This window comes from Thalassophryne amazonica, chromosome 19 (assembly GCF_902500255.1).
Source record: "Thalassophryne amazonica chromosome 19, fThaAma1.1, whole genome shotgun sequence".
Classification (NCBI taxonomy): Eukaryota; Metazoa; Chordata; class Actinopteri; order Batrachoidiformes; family Batrachoididae; genus Thalassophryne; species Thalassophryne amazonica.
This window is the reverse complement of record NC_047121.1, coordinates 41,153,263-41,165,993: the sequence shown is the minus strand read 5'-3', so window position 1 is coordinate 41,165,993 and position 12,731 is coordinate 41,153,263. Positions and strand designations below refer to the sequence as shown.

The following is a 12,731-nucleotide window of genomic DNA, read 5'->3' as shown; positions in this document are numbered from 1 at the left end:
AGGTCCCGCACTGCTTAGCTTCTGAGATCTGACAGGATCAGGCTTGATGCATCTGAAAAATTTACCCCTTACGTGATTAGTTGTTGTGTCTGTTGCTTTAAATGTAAAGGAGCTCAAAACACACCACCTTTCTTAAAAAGGACAGCTGCCTCAGCTCTTGCTGCTTTCAAAACCCTCAGAAGGTGGGAGATTCCAACCTCTATAACTCAGAGAAAAATGCCTTGAACATTAGAGGTGGGCGATACCGGGAATTTTGTTATTGATCCGATACCAAGTAAGTATAGGCCCAGTATTGCCGATATCGATACCGATACTTTTTCATATTTAAGCTTCATAGATCCAAAGGATCCAAAAGACCTAGGATAGAATTTCGCCAAACATTGTACATGACAATAAAATACTTTATTATCACAATCAATATTTTTGTTTAAAAAAAAATCACTCAACACAACTTAAAACAAAATCTCGTGAGGTAGAGGGCTGACTCGAGGAGAGCACTGAGTGGGCGGGCCAGGCTGAACCTACCTGCATGGCTGTTGGCTGGCGCTGCTGAGCCATGTGATGGCGCAACAACAAAAGACCGGGGGGGGGGAGGGTGTGCTGCTCCGTGTTGTGTGACACAGTGCAGCGCTGCTCTTACAGACAGAGAATAGACTTTGATGAATCTGCGTGCACAGCAGTCAGTGCGTGCGGGAGAGAAAAAAAGCTTGAGTATCGATCTTTTTACACGAGGATCATTCAATATCAATACCAGCGTTGGTATCGATATTAGTGATATTAGGATCGATCCGCCCACCTCTATTGAACATTCTGTTGGGCCGGAGTTTTTGCTCAGAAACTTGTGAAGAAATTGAGCAACCCAACCTAAACGAGTTGACGTCACAGCCAAGGCAACTGCGTTTGCGACTGGTTACAGAACAATCTTACGAATGTTGAAAATGAGTCTTTAAATTTAAATTTTAACAAGACATGAATACTATGTGTAATGTACAATTAGTTACATTTCCAGCACCACACAGATTTAATTTAACAAAAAAATCATGTTAGCCTTGCTGTACTGTGATAGGCTAAGTAGCTGATCCATATTTGTCTCCGAGGTAATCTCATGAAGGCACGTTTTCCAGAAGCAGGGATTTTTACGTCGGGTTTTTCCGAGCTTCTGCGGATTCGGAACACAGCATCTTTACCTGTCTTGCAGACTGTGTGGGTAGAGGGTGTGTATCACAGAGCAGACGGAAATTGGGATGTGACATATGTCACGGAAGGCTAAAACGAGCAGCTTCAAGCCTACATAGTTCTTATAGCAGTATATTTTCTGCTTGCATCGGTGTAGAAGTCACTTTAAGGATGTCTGTATAAACTCCAATCACATTTATCTGTAAATGTTCGATTGAAAACCCATCTGGCACAATATGACCACTTCAAGAGGATCTTGAGACGTTAAGCCTATCGTGAAATTGCATTCATAGTGTACAGTCAGTTTATTTATTATATATTTTTTTTTAGGTGAGCTGTGGTGTACATTATACCTGCTTTCAAAATGATTATTTGCGCCATGGCTTCACGTCCACAGGATCCATATTTAGCACACAGACTCTCACAAACTCTCACAAACACTGTATTCTCACCAGACACGTCGCTGTTTGCTGTTAACAGCCATAAATCTCTGCACTGGCAAATCCAAGAACTACATAACAAATGCATATATCACCATTCAAGCTGTAATACATTGCAAGTGCTTTAAACTGTGGTGATTGTATTTTGCGCAGTGCAAATATTGAAAGTAATGACATACAGTGCACACGGAAAGTATTCACAGTGCTTCATGTTTTCCACATTTTATGTTAAAGCCTTATTCCAAAATGGAGGAAATTTATTTTTCCCTCAAAAATCTACTCACAACACCCCATAATGTCAACAAGAAAAGTTTTTTTTTTTTAATTTTTGCAAATTTATTGAAAATAACAAAGTAAGAAATCACATGTACATAAGTATTCACAACCCTTTGCTCACTACTTTGTTGCTGCACCTTTGGCAGCAATTACAGCCTCAAGTCTTCTTGAATATGATGCCACAAGTTTGGTGCACATATTATTGGGCAGTTTTGCCCATTCCTCTTTGCCTCACCTCTCAAGCTCCATCAGGTTGGATGGGGAGTGTCGGTGCACAGCTATTTTCAGATCTCTTCAGAGCTGTTCAAACAGATTCAGGTCTGGGCCACTCAAGGACATTCACAGAGTTGTCCTGAAGCCACTCCTTTGATATCTTGGCTGTGTGCTTAGGGTCACTGTCCCCAGTCTGAGGTCAAGAGCGCTCTGGAGCAGGTTTTCATCAGGATGTCTCTGTCCATTCATCTTTCCCTCAATCCTGACTAGTCTCCCAGTTCCTGCTGCTGAAAAACATCCTCACAGCATGATGCTGCCACCACCATGTTTCACTGTAGGTACAGAGCCTGGTTTCCTCCAAACATGGCGCCTGGCATTCAATCTTTGGCTCATCAGATCAGAGAATTTTGTTTCTCATGCTCTGAGTCCTTCAGGCCTTTTGGCAAACTCTAGTCGGGCTGCCATCTGCCTTTTACTAAGGAGTGGCTTCCATCTGGCCACTCTACCATACAGGCCTGATTGGTGGATTGCTGCAGAGATGGTTGTCCTTCTGGAAGGTTCTCCTCTCTCCACAGAGGAATGATGGAGCTCTGACAGAGTGACCATCGGGTTCTTGGTAACCTCCCTGACTAAGGCCCTTCTCCCCGAATCGCTCAGTTTAGACATTTAAATAATGTCCAATCAACTGAAATTACCCCAGGTGGACTCCATTTAAGGTGAAGAAACATCTCAAGGATGATCAAGTAAGGAAGACCTTACTTGTGTGAAGCACCTTGAGGCAGCTTTGATGTGATTTGGAGGTATATAAACTAAATAAACTGAATTGAAATTGATGATCAACGTGATTTTTATTTTTAATAAATTTGCAAAAATCTAAAATGTCATTATGGGGTATTGTGTGTAAAAGTCTGAGGAAAAAAAATGAATTTCATCCATTTTGGAATGAGGCTGCAACATAAAATGTGGAAAAAGTGAAGCACCGTGAATACCAAATTTCCAAATGCACTGTACTTTATGGATATACTATATTTATACAATGTAGACCTAGTGTCTGCAGATGTCTTGTGGAGCATGAAAGGTTTAGTCAGTTTTTCAAATTGTAGTTTGTAAATCACTACATTTGATAATAAACTCTGATTCTGTTTATATGTAGAGAAAACGTAACACTGGAATAAATCACACTTTTAAATGGCTGACAGAATGAACTGTACTTTAAATGCAGTTTAAATTGAACATTAAATAATCTGCCATGCAGTGGATTACATTGGTAATCTCTCCAGGCATGTCGATCCTTTCAACCTGGATTTCCCACAAGAGATGTGATATTTTGGTGAGATGTTTATGAATCACATCTGTTTTGCTTTATAATTCTGCACTTTTGTGAATATAATGTCTTTGTTCAATGTGTGAAATCACAAACACATTACTGTTCATGTTCCCTCCATCTGTGCACTGCCTCTAAATGCGGGAAATATGATCATTTCAGTGAGAACAAATTGTGAGATCACCCAGGAGCTCTAATTGGTGTGTAAATGTGCTGATATTATTTCTTTATTTAAAGGTGTAGTCCATTTGGATTTTTATGATTTATGTAAAATAATTAAATTATATATATATATATATATATATATATATACATATATATATATATATATATATAATATGGATTTTTGTCTGCACTATATCATTTTGTTTTTTAGTATTCAAATAAAGGATTCTCAATCATATATTGCCACAATATGATCAAAATTAGCTTTGTCTGGAAATAATTTAGGATTTTGACTCATGTGGGTTAAAATGCAGTGAGAGGTGATGAAGCTCATGACATAGAAGCATCCCCAAAATAAATACCAACAATAAAATTAGCTATGATTTTGTGATATATCACAGAAATAATGATACTTTGCAATAACTAGGTTTCAACACAGTATTGTTTTTTTTTTTGTTTTTTTTTTTTTTGTAAAAATCAAAAAGGACTACACTTTTAAATTGTTACTGTGTAAATTTGGATTGACTTCATTCAAATAAGCTGTCCAAACCAAATTCATTACAGGCCTAATGATTAAAAAGTGTAAAAAGAACCAATGTTACAAATTTTAGTGTTATATTTTGTCATTTAGAGAGAAAAAAGTTGAAGATGAAATGCTTTATTGGATTGGAGCTTTAAAATCAATCTAAAATGACGGTAAACAGTAGCCATGCAAATCCCATCCTGTATGTAATGACGTGTACTGTGTGTGTTGGACAGAAGGCAGAGTGGAGTGATATAAAGACCTTTGTTGTCCAAATGAATATTGAGGCATTTTACTTTCCACTCTTTGTACCGTCTCTGTACAGCGACATTGTCGACGTGTTGTTTGGTCGCCACAAACTGAATAAAGAACGTGTGTCACAAGTGTGATAATGTTTATTCACAGCTGTGTTTCTCCAGAAATGCAGCAACACCGTGGCTGTTTTGCAGGGTGAAAATGCATAAGAAATGCAAAAAGTAACTCCCCCAAAATACAAAAACTCCCTAAAAGATTCAGGTCAGATTTGTATGAAAGTTGGCAAAAATAGTGTTTGCATTTAGAGGAAGAACACCTTAAATAATGATTTACATATTACTTTCCAACATACAGTACTGTGCAAATGTTTTAGACATCCCAGAGGTATAATAAAAGTAGTCCTTGATGCCCCCCTCCCACACACCTTTTATTGACATGCCAACATGAAATCAGTTCCAACAACAGTGACTATATGAGCTAGATTTTTATTCCATAATAATAATTAATTTCTTTGTAAGTGTACTGGCCAGTGGAATACCACACAAATTTGCAAATGATCATGCAATATGATCAAATTGCAAAATGATTTTAAAACACAGTTACTCATACTTTAAGTCATGTTATCTTTGAGAAATAGTTTTGAGGTCCTGTGACTTATACTCTTTATATACCAAATATATGCAATTTATATACCGAAACCACATGTAAATAGAACCCAGTTTTCATATCGATTATCATGAATGTTAAAATTCCTCACACATTTAATTTATGAATATTTATCAGGTTTTCAAAATTTGTAATGCTTTTATGATGCAAATGTGCCTTAAGGTTTTTGTACAGTACTGTACCTTAAGACATTTTTGATAACTTTTTTTATAACTCAGGCAGCACAGTGGCATAATGTTTAGGGAATGTGATGGTGTAGTGGTTAAAGCATTGGGCTTGAGACCAGACGATCCTCGGTTCAAATCCCAGCCTGACCCTTGGGCCAGGTCCTTAATCCCCTAGTTGCTCCCCATGTGAGTACCTTGTATGGCAGCACCCTCACATCGGGGTGAATGTGAGGCATTATTTGTAAAGCGCTTTCAGTGTTGGATGCAGATGGAAAAGCACTATATAAATGCAGTCCAATTACGACGTAGTTATCACTTTTCTCCTGCTGTGGGAGAAAAGTTACACTGGGTTTGTGAGGGAGTTCCGACAGGTGTTCGACCGCCCTCTCGTGCTTGAAGCCCGCACTTCAAGCAGGGCGCCATCTGGTGGTGGTGGGCCAGCAGTACCTCCTCTTCAGCGGCCCACACAACAGGACCCCCCCCCCTCAACAGGCGCCTCCTGGCGCCTGACCAGGCTTGTCCGGGTGCCGCCGGTAGAAGTCGGCCAGGAGGGCCGGGTCCAGGATGAAGCTCCTCTTCACCCAGGAGCGTTCTTCGGGTCCATACCCCTCCCAGTCCACCAAATACTGGAACCCCCGGCCCTTCCGACGGACGTCCAGGAGCCGGCACACGGTCCAAGCCGGCTCCCCGTCGATGATCCGGGCAGGAGGCGGCGCCGGTCCGGGGGTACAGAGGGGTGAAACGTGGTGAGGTTTGATGCGTGACACATGGAAAACCGGGTGGATCCGCAGCGAAGCTGGCAGCTTCAGCTTCACTGCGGCTGGACTGAGGATCTTGAGTATGGTGAAAGGTCCAATGTATCTGTCCTTTAATTTCTGGGATTCCACTTGCAGGGGAATGTCTTTTGTGGAAAGCCAAACCTCCTGCCCAGGCTGATACGTAGGGGCCGGGGCACGCCGGCGGTCTGCATGGTTCTTGGCCCTCGTCCGGGCTTTGAGCAGGGCAGAGCAGGCGGTACGCCACACCCGACGGCACCTTCTCAGATGGGCCTGGACCGAGGGCACCCCGACCTCTCCCTCCACTAGCGGGAACAATGGGGGCTAGTACCCCAAACACACCTCAAACGGGGAGAGGCCGGTAGCAGACGATACTTGGCTATTATGAGCGCACTCGATCCAGGCCAGATGGTTACTCCAGGCCGTCGGGTGCGCGGAGGTCACACAGCGGAGGGCCTGCTCCAATTCCTGGTTTGCCCGCTCTGCCTGTCCATTCGTCTGAGGATGGTACCTGGACGAGAGACTCACGGTGGCCCCCAGTTCCCTGCAGAAACTCCTCCAGACCTGAGAGGAGAACTGAGGACCACGGTCTGAGACAATATCCGATGGAATTCCATGCAGACGCACGACATGGTGGACCAGGAGGGCTGCAGTCTCCTGGGCCGTCGGGAGCTTTGGGAGGGCCACGAAGTGGGCCGCCTTGGAGAACTGGTCCACTATCGTGAGGATGGTAGTCATGCCCTGGGATGGCGGGAGGCCCATGACAAAGTCCAGGCCGATGTGAGACCAGGGGCGATGAGGCACCAGCAGAGGCTGGAGGAGGCCTTGGGCCTTGTGGTGGTCGGCTTTGCCCCTGGCACAGGTGGTGCAGGCCTGGACATACTCCCAGACGTCGGCTTCCATAGACGCCCACCAGAAGCGCTGCCGGACCACTGCCACGGTCCTTCGCACCCCTGGATGACAGGAGAGCTTGGAACCGTGACAGAAGTCTAGGACCGCAGCCCTGGCCTCTGGTGGGACGTACAATTTGTCCTTCGGACCTGTCCCCGGGTCCGGGCTCCATGTCAGGGCCTCCCGGAGGGTCTTCTCCACGTCCCAGGTGAGGGTGGCCACAACAGTGGACTCGGGGATGATGGTTTCCGTCGGGTCTGACAGCTCGGTCTTGACCTCCTCTTCGTGCACCTGGGACAGGGCGTCAGATCGTTGGTTCTTCGTCCCGTGGCGGTAGGTGATCCGAAAGTCAAAACGCCCGAAGAACAGTGACCAGCGGGCTTGCCTGGGGTTCAGACGCCTGGCGGTCCGAATGTACTCCGATGGTCCGTGAAAACCGTAAATGGTACCGATGCTCCCTCCAACAGGTGTCTCCACTCCTCAAGAGCCTCCTTCACCGCAAGAAGTTCCCGATTGCCGACGTCATAGTTCCTTTCAGCCGGGGTCAACCTGCGGGAAAAGTAGGCACATGGATGGAGAACCTTGTCGGACTCCCCGCTCTGGGATAGCACGGCTCCTATCCCTGAGTCAGAGGCGTCCACTTCAACTACAAACTGGCGATTGGGATCGGGCTGCACCAGAACTGGTGCAGTCGAGAACCGGCGTTTCAACTCCCTAAACGCGGCTTCGCACCGATCCGACCAGGTGAAGGGGACTTTTGTGGAGGCCAGGGCTGTCAGGGGGCTAACTACCTGACTGTAGCCCTTGATGAACCTCCGGTAGAAATTTGCAAAACCGAGGAACTGTTGCAGTTTCCTACAGTTTGTTGGTTGGGGCCAATCTCTCACCGCCGCAACCTTGGCCGGATCAGGGGCGACAGAGTTGGAGGAGATTATGAACCCCAGGAAGGACAAAGAAGTGCGGTGGAACTCGCACTTCTCGCCCTTCACAAACAGCCGGTTCTCCAACAACCGCTGTAGGACCTGACGTACATGCTTGACATGTGTTTCAGGATCCGGAGAAAAGATGAGTATATCGTCTAGATATACAAAGACAAACCGATGCAGGAAGTCCCGCAAGACGTCATTAACCAACGCTTGGAACGTCGCGGGCGCATTGGTGAGGCCGAACGGCATGAACAGGTACTGAAAGTGACCTAACGGGGTGTTAAATGCTGTCTTCCACTCGTCTCCCTCCCGGATCCGAACCAGGCGATAAGCATTCCTAAGATCCAATTTTGTGAAAATTTGGGCTCCATGCAAGGGCGTGAACACTGAATCCAACAGAGGTAACGGGTATCGGTTGCGAACTGTGATCTCGTTCAGCCCTCTGTAATCAATGCATGGACGGAGTCCGCCATCCTTCTTGCCCACAAAAAAGAAACCAGCACCCATCGGGGAGGTGGAGTTCCGGATCAACCCGGCAGCTAACGAGTCCCGGATGTAGGTCTCCATTGATTCGCGTTCTGGACGTGAGAGGTTGTACAACCTGCTGGACGGGTACTCAGCGCCCGGTATCAAATCAATGGCACAATTGTACGGACGGTGCGGGGGCAGTGTGAGTGCCAGATCCTTGCTGAAGACGTCAGCAAGGTCATGGTACAAGTCATTAGGAGCCGTGAATTCTGCTCCCAGAGCGCCGTAGCCCAGGCCCGTGCCTCTCCTCTAAGCAAATTTATAACGTAAGCCACCTGGCTAGCATCTGACGCGTACATGACAGGATGCTGTGAAAAGACGAGCGAGCACTGCATCAAGAAGTCCGCGCACATCTCCACACAGCCTCCGTACGGCTCCGGAGGGCTTATGTATGCTTCAGGGGAAGGTGGGGGGGTTCGTTGAACGACCAGTAGAATGTCTGTTTCTGGCATTCGGTCAGCAGGAGGAGGTGCTGCAGCAGCGCCCTGAGCATGCGCTTCCACCTGGGCGGTGAGAGCCTCCATCCTTTGATTGAGAACAATGCTCTGCTTGGTAACTAAGTCCAACCGAGCAGTAAATGCGGTTAAGATGTGCTGCAGCTCACCTAACATGCCTCCTGCTGGCGCCTGTGCACCTCGCTCTTCCATTGGCTGTTCAAGCGATGGTTGACGCCCCTCGGGATCCATGACGCTGGCCGAGAAATCCTGTTGTGAAAGTGTAGGAACACGGACCCACAACAGGGGGCGTAAAAGAACGGGCAATGGATAAGCCAAACAGTAACAATTTAATGTTGTAAATTGTGCACAACGGAATACAGACAACAACAAGTTTGGAACTACAGTCAATTACACGTTGGGTGACGTGTGGGCAGGCTTGAGGATAGGAGACGCCCGTCCAGAACCGAGCCGGATCCCACACGGCCCTCACCGCCAACGGATCTGAAGAACACCGGAGCCGCCAAGTCCTGAGTCCCCAGGTGGTCACCGTCTCCAGCTGTCAAACTTGGCACTGCTGGCAGAGAACAGAAACAGCACAGGTGAGTGTGAGTACGCACACTCAGTAATCCCACAGTCTGTGTTCTTTTGGGAGGGAGCACCTCCACCTCCAGTCACACACTCGTGCAGCTCCTGTCTAACCACTTATCTGGTTGGGGTGTGAAGCGAAGCCGTCGCTGATCACACCAAACGCCAATCCCACAGATAAGGCAACACCACAGGAAAACGGCTGCAAAGAAGTTCAGACTATTAGTCAGCGTTAAGTGTAGCAGAGAAATTACCTCCAAGGTAGCTGATTTCTCGGCGGGGAGGTGGAGTTGCAGTCTGGCCTTTAAGGTGGTGGTGATGTGGATGAGTGACAGCTGGTGCTGATGACGAGTAACAGCTGTCACTCCCGGTTGCTATGACGCCCTCTGTGCTTGAAGCCCGCACTTCAAGCAGGGCGCCATCTGGTGGTGGTGGGCCAGCAGTACCTCCTCTTCAGCGGCCCACACAACACCAAGGCTCAAAAAATGGTTTTAAAAACACAAACCCAAATCATATCGCATCGGATCAAAATAATTAATTCTGATTCTTAAGAATCGGCATCAAATCGATTTATGAAATATATATATGAACTTTTTGAACTTGAACTTATTATTTGGCACAATTCGTCAATAACAAAAACTGATATACAAGACAATTCCACAGTGACGTGTGACCAAAAAGGGGTGAGCAGAAGCAAAGCTTATAAATGCCCACCCCCTTTATACAGACATACATATATACACATTACCTACCCCCAGAGCAAGCACACAGGCGACAGGTAAGGAAAAACTCCCTCTGATGTATTGAGGAAGAAACCTCAAGCAGGCCAGACTCTAAGGGGTGACCCTCTGCTTAGGCCATGCTACAAATACATTTAACAACACAAACTCAAATCCCATTATCATAAACATATCAAGTGAACACCGTGTCTTCTTCTACATACATATTTACATACATATACAGTATACACACACCAACATACACCTTCACATACATACATAATTACACACACACATATATACATATATACATACATATATATATACACATACGAGGGCTGTCCATAAAGTATAGGTCCTTTTTATTTTTTTCAAAAACTATATGGATTTCATTCATATGTTTTTACGTCAGACATGCATGAACCCTCGTGCGCATGCGTGAGTTTTTCCACGCCTGTCGGTGACGTCATTCGCCTGTGAGCACTCCTTGTGGGAGGAGTCGTCCAGCCCCTCGTCGGAATTCCTTTGTCTGAGAAGTTGCTGAGAGACTGGCGCTTTGTTTGATCAAAATTTTTTCTAAACCTGTGAGACACATCGAAGTGGACATGGTTCGAAAAATTAAGCTGGTTTTCAGTGAAAATTTTAACGGCTGATGAGAGATTTTGAGGTGACACTGTCGCTTTAAGGACTTCCCACAGTGCGAGACGTCGCGCTGCGCTCTCAGGCGGCGTCATCAGCCTGTTTCAAGCTGAAAACCTCCACATTTCAGGCTCTATTGATCCAGGACGTCGTGAGAGAACAGAGAAGTTTCAGAAGAAGTCGGTTTCAGCATTTTATCCGGATATTCCACTGTTAAAGGAGATTTTTTTAATGAAAGACGTGCGGACGGGTCCGCGCGTCGGGACGCAGCCGACGCGGAGCGGCGGCACAGGAAAAACACCTCCGTGTTGATAACCATTTGTAAAATCCAGGCGGCTTTTGATGGCTTTCAGTGGAGTGAATATATGACCCTTCCAACGGAGGTGTTTTTCCTGTGGCGGAGCATCGCGGCGGCTGCGAGCCGACGCGCGGACCCATCCGCACGTCTTTCATTAAAAAAAATCTCCTTTAACAGTGGAATATCCGGATAAAATGCTGAAACCGACTTCTTCTGAAACTTCTCTGTTCTCTCACGACGTCCTGGATCAATAGAGCCTGAAATGTGGAGGTTTTCAGCTTGAAACAGGCTGATGACGCCGCCTGAGAGCGCTGAGTGACGTCTCGCACTGTGGGAAGTCCTTAAAGCGACAGAATCACCTCAAAATCTCTCATCAGCCGTTAAAATTTTCACTGAAAACCAGCTTAATTTTTCGAACCATGTCCACTTCGATGTGTCTCACAGGTTTAGAAAAAATTTTGATCAAACAAAGCGCCAGTCTCTCAGCAACTTCTCAGACAAAGGAATTCCGACGAGGGGCTGGACGACTCCTCCCACAAGGAGTGCTCACAGGCGAATGATGTCACCGACAGGCGTGGAAAAACTCACGCATGCGCACAAGGGTTCAAGCATGTCTGACGTAAAAACATATGAATGAAATCCATATAGTTTTTGAAAAAAATAAAAAGGACCTATACTTTATGGACAGACCTCGTATACATAGATATACATACATGCACATACACAAATGAATGTTACTGAGTTCACAATTACGCCTGACAACGCAAAACTCACCGTACTTCATTAGATTCATATCTTGAAAACATCATTTTTTTATATTAATTTTTAAACTGATTGATATTTGGACATCATTTGAGTTCATCCGTCAGGTTATTCCATAATCTAGGGCCACACATGGAGACACAGAAACCTTTCCTGGTCGTCCGAGTGCCAGCTATTTTAAAATGATACAAGCCCCGTAAATTATATTTTCTTTCTCTCTCAGTAAAATATTCTTGAATTCTAAATGGCACTTGTTTATTTTTCACTTTGTGCATTAATTGAACAGTCTTGAACAAAATCACATCATTAAGTTTTAATATTTGAGATTTAATGAACAATGGGTTGGTGTGGTCTCGATAACCTGCATTATGAATTGTCCTTAATGCTCTTTTTTGAAGAATGAATAATGGTTGCAATGTAGTTTTGTAATTGATGCCCCTATATATATATATATATATATATATATATATATATATATATATATATATATATATATATATATATATATATATATATATATATATATATATATATATATATATATATACACACACACGTCTTGATTGAAGTATTATTTGGTTTAGTTTAATGTTAGAGTCAAGGAAAGGTAGTTCAAATCATCATCATGATCTTCAACCACTTATCCAGAATAGGGTCGGGGGGACAACGGCTCTAGTAGGGGACCCTAAACTTCCCTTTCCCTGGGCACATTAACCACTTCTGACTTGGGGAATCCTGAGGCTTTCCCAGGCCAGTGTGGAGATATAGTCTCTCTATTTAGTCCTGGGCCTTCCCTGGGGTCTCCTCCCAGCTGGTCGAGCAGCATGGAACACCTCCCAAGGAAGGCAGCCGGGAGGCATCCTTATACCAGATGCCTGAACCACCTCAGCTGGCTCTTTTCAACAGGAAGGAGCAGTGGTTCTACTCATAGCCCCCCACGAATGACTGAGCTTCTCATCCTATCA

General features: G+C 45.2%; 1 long non-coding RNA gene across 1 annotated transcript; it reads right to left on the bottom strand.

Moving 5' to 3' along the window:
* Nucleotides 1–1,480: 1,480 nt before the first annotated feature.
* LOC117532202 lies at nt 1,481–1,917 on the bottom strand. The gene is made up of 2 exons (XR_004566809.1): nt 1,629–1,917; nt 1,481–1,596 (listed from the first exon to the last, which is right to left on the bottom strand). It is a non-coding gene; the product is annotated as an uncharacterized LOC117532202 (long non-coding RNA).
* Between the last annotated feature and the right edge of the window lie 10,814 nt (nt 1,918–12,731).